This window comes from Equus quagga, chromosome 7, assembly GCF_021613505.1.
Source record: "Equus quagga isolate Etosha38 chromosome 7, UCLA_HA_Equagga_1.0, whole genome shotgun sequence".
Taxonomy (NCBI): Eukaryota; Metazoa; Chordata; class Mammalia; order Perissodactyla; family Equidae; genus Equus; species Equus quagga.
In genome coordinates, this window is record NC_060273.1 from 73454677 (window position 1) to 73459064 (window position 4388).

The 4388-nt window shown below is 37.6% G+C and overlaps 1 non-coding gene across 1 annotated transcript; it reads right to left on the reverse strand.

The window, feature by feature from the left end:
* Positions 1 to 1072: 1072 nt before the first annotated feature.
* LOC124243129 (U6 spliceosomal RNA) lies at positions 1073 to 1175 on the reverse strand. The gene has a single exon (XR_006889625.1). It is a non-coding gene; the product is annotated as a U6 spliceosomal RNA (small nuclear RNA).
* Positions 1176 to 4388: the final 3213 nt, after the last annotated feature.

Genomic DNA, 4388 nt, shown 5'->3' on the forward strand with positions numbered 1-4388 from the left:
CCAATTTTCTTTTTTGTTTTCAATTTATCCTAAATTTGGTCCTTCAAATGGGAGCCCCTTTCCAGCCCTGTGGCATAGTGGTTAAGTTTGTGCACTCTGCTTCGGTTGGCCTGGGGTTTGCACATTCGGATCCCGGGCACGGACCTAACACCACTCATCAAGCCATGCTGTGGCAGCATCCTACATAAAAAAAATAGAGGAAGATTGGCAACAGATGTTAACTCAGGGCCAATCTTCTTCACAAAAAAAAAAAAGGAGGGGGCCCCTTCCAGCTGATCTGTGTCCTTCTGACATATCCCCATCAGTTTTGAGCAGTTCTTTGCTCAGAAACTAGCAGAGGAAATTCCAAACTCATCTTGTACTTTCCCTGATCCAGACCTGGAATCAGCCATTTCTCCAGGAAAACTTAGTTCCTTTCAGTGGGAACTAGTTCTTAGAAAGCAAAAACTGGGTGGTGTAGGAGTGCTCATTGCTGTTGAGGTGTCATTTCTTCTAGGCCTTGTTGGTGGACAGGGCCAGGATTGATTTTATTTTAAATCATGACTTTTATCATGACCCCCCACCTCCAATCCAACAGCACAGAGCTCTTCCTCTTACCCCTCAGTCCATATTTCTATCTCCTCTCTCTGACAGCAAGAACCCTGGTTTTCACCAACAGCAGTCTGTTGACTCATTTGCTCCTCCCTATCATGCCCCCAATAGTATCAGAATTACTACGTCAATACCACCAGCAACCACAAACCTGCTGATAAAGTTCAATTTTGTTGGCAGCTTTTTTAAACCTTAGAATATTAGAATATAGCCCACTAAAGGTAAAGGTCTGTTTAAAAACCTTTAAATAGGTTCATTTGTTTTTCTTTATATTCAATGTTAGGATTTTCCTATCCTTGGTCAATTAATTTAATTTTTTTCTTTCTGGTAGCAGGCCTTTTTTAAAATTTATTTTTTCCAGTTTTATTGAGATATAATTGACATATAATGTTGTATCAGTTTAAGGTGTACAACACAATGATTTGATACATGTGTATATTACAGAGTGATTACCACCATAAGCTTAGTTAACATCCACCACAAAAATAGGGAGCGCTTCATAAATTCACATGTCATCCTTGCGCAGGGCCAGGGTAATCTTGGTGTCATACCAATTTTAGAGTACGTGCTGCTAAAGCAAACACTAATTTAATTTCATGAATACGTAAAACAGTATCATAGTTTAAAAGTCAAAACTATCTGGAAAGGTAATTCAGAGAAGTTTCCTTCAACTCTTGTACATAACCAATTACTTTATGGCTTATCTTTTCTATTTGCAAAGATAAGCAAATATATACGAGTGCGTCTACATACATATATTCTTATTTTACCTTCTCTTTTATTCAAATGGTAGTATACTATGTATACTCCTAGCACCTTAATTTTTTCACTTCATACTGTTTTATGTTATTCATATGTGAGTCTTTTACAGCACTAATTTTTCACTATGTGGGGTATTTTATTTGCTCTCTTAAATATATTTGGTATTTAGGAACATTTTCTTTTTAATTTAATGGTTACTTCTATGCTAATGCTAAAATAACCTTAGTTCCCCCCATCTTATTTTTGTTATTTTCTATTGGTTTCCCAACAATATTGAAATTAGTTAATAATTTCTTTTTTCCTCTCTCATCCCTATCCACCAGCATCTCATTTAAATAAATAGCCTTTTACTCCCATCAGTAGCTGTAAAACAATCAATAAGTATATGCTATTTTTCATCTCTCTTACCATTCTCCCTTTTTAATTATTGTATAAGATCTACTTTGCCTGGACATGTGCTCTTCTTATAACCATCACAGTTTTATGGGTAAATATATATTTAATGCTCACCATCAGTCCTTATGCCAATGTCTTTCCATTTGGGTTGTCTAAAAAAACCTTTCTTTAGTAAATTCCTCGGGAAGGGTACATGGAAGCAATATTCTTTGGTTCTTTCATGTTCATAATTTGTGACGTTGGCTAGATATAAAATCTTTGGCTCATGTTTTCTTTCCTTGAATATCTTCAATATATTACTCCATTTCTTCTGGAATAAAGTCTGAAGACAATCTTGTTTACTTTCCCATTTGATATTTTGACTAGATGCCCAAAGGATTTTTTCTTTTTTTGTAGAGTCCGGAAGTTTTTTCAGAATATATCTTAATATTGGTCATTCTGGATTGATTTTCCTAGGTAGTAGTATCCAGCCTCTTTTTATTTCAGGAAAGTTTTCTTAAATGTTAGCTTTTTAAATTTAAATTACTTTTAACTTTCCATTGCTTTTTATTTTCTTCTTTGTGAGTTTTCTATTATATATATATATAAAATATATATATTATATATAATCATCTAATATATATATTAGAAAAATATCCAACATATATATGTGTGTATATATATATATATATATAAATATAAATATGAAAACTCATACATATGTGAAAGTTCACAGAGCCAAAACTTCACCAGCTCCTTTAGACCTTATCTGGGACCCCACACACCCACCTCTTTACAAGAGTGTGCAAAAACCCATCCTAGTTTCAGTTGTTGTTCTCAAGTTGGTCTACTTTGCTTTTCAGTGAGTACCTATTGCCAATTTTAGAGTTCTCCTGTTCTCAGATCTGTCAAATACCTCATGGCTTCCTCCCGCACAGATACTGATACAATGCGGGTCTTTAGATACTGGTAGTTTTCGTCCACCTGCACATAATTTGGGGTTCATGAGGATATCTTCTTCATCTAGATTTTTTTACGATGTCGACATTGAGTTTTGGATTTTGCCATTAGAGTTGATCTGTCCTTTTTTATGGGAGCAGGGGGATTTAGGAACATTTAAAAACCTCACTGCCACTGCTACCATCTTCCCATAGTTTTCTCCATTGATTTATTTATTCATTCATGTATTCAACAAATAATTTTGAGCCCTGAATTGCAGCATTTTATGCCTCTTCAGATTCCCTTGGTGCCATTAACTTTCAGAACCCTGCTGCCTCTTCTGTCCCAACTGCCATTGTAACTACCTGCTTCCACCTAGGCTCATAGGATTCTGCCACCCTGGGCTGATCATTCACTACTGGGGAAGGTCAAGAACCCTCTTCTCCACTGCCTCTGTGCAGCCACAATGAATAGCTACATGCCCTGTGTTTGTTGCTTCTCTTCCTACTTCTGAACTTAGATAAAATGCCACAGCACAGGGCATTTATCTGGCTTCCTAAAATGCTGCTGAAAGGATTGCATAAAGCAACATGAAGCATGAAAGAGTTGACTCTCCATGTAAACCATGACCAGTGGGAATTAGAAAAAAGGAAGGATCCTGGCAGATAGATTTCCTCTCCCTTCTCCCTCCTGTGGACTATCACGAGGCACATTTTCTTTGTTCTGCTTATTCTGAGACATCCATGAGGCTCACAAAGACATCGTCTGCTAGCCAAGGACTGTTCCATGACACTGTACCTCCTCCACCTCGAGGAGTTGCTTATTCTAATTCACACAAGAGTCAGATCTAGGCTGGTGGCTGCCCTGCTGAGGTGTATAAACAAAGATGGGCACCTAGAACAAGAGATAGGAAGCTCAGAAACCATAAAGTCTCACTTACCACCCAGTTCCTTCTCTTGTATCCTTGCCAGATGCTCCATACTCTGCTCGACTAATCCATGAGGAAGTGCTCACTATCTCATTTGTGACTTCAGTTGTTTGAAAGTTTTGCCTTGGTCTTTCTGTTTATTCATTTTTAAGTCATATTTTTTGATCTATAATTTATATAATTTATAATGTTATGTTATAACTATAATTATATATACTATATACAATCATGTAAACTACAAATATTAATATAAATTATAATTTATATCATAATTATAATACACTATATTATATGTAGCAGATAATATATTGTATAATTATAATTATAAATTATAGTATATAATTGTTCTGCCACATGCCCAGCTGGGTGAACACTGAGGGATAGATTGCCAAGAGACCAAAGGAAAGACCCAGAGACAGCGAACTAGACATATGGGTTTATTGGGAGTTACAGGGAAGGTCCAGTGGCGGCTGGCTGGACAGCAACGTGCACCTGCTACCGCCCCCTGAGAGAAGTTTGCTCAAGTAGGCAGAGGAACAAAAGCTGCATGCTTCCCAAGGGGGATCATTCCTGTATGACCTACATTCCAAGGACCAGAGCCCCCACTCGCCCCCCACAGAAGGCCTCCATGTTCCCTCAGACCGCGAGGGTCTTGGTGCTAACTCTCCCACAAGAAAGCAGCTGTGTTGGCCAAGCCCAGGACTGTTATCATCGTGAGTGCTGGTGTGTTGCCCAGACAGGAGCCTCAAGGACACATTGTAATGCCCCTACAATAATACGTAATTGTATTAAT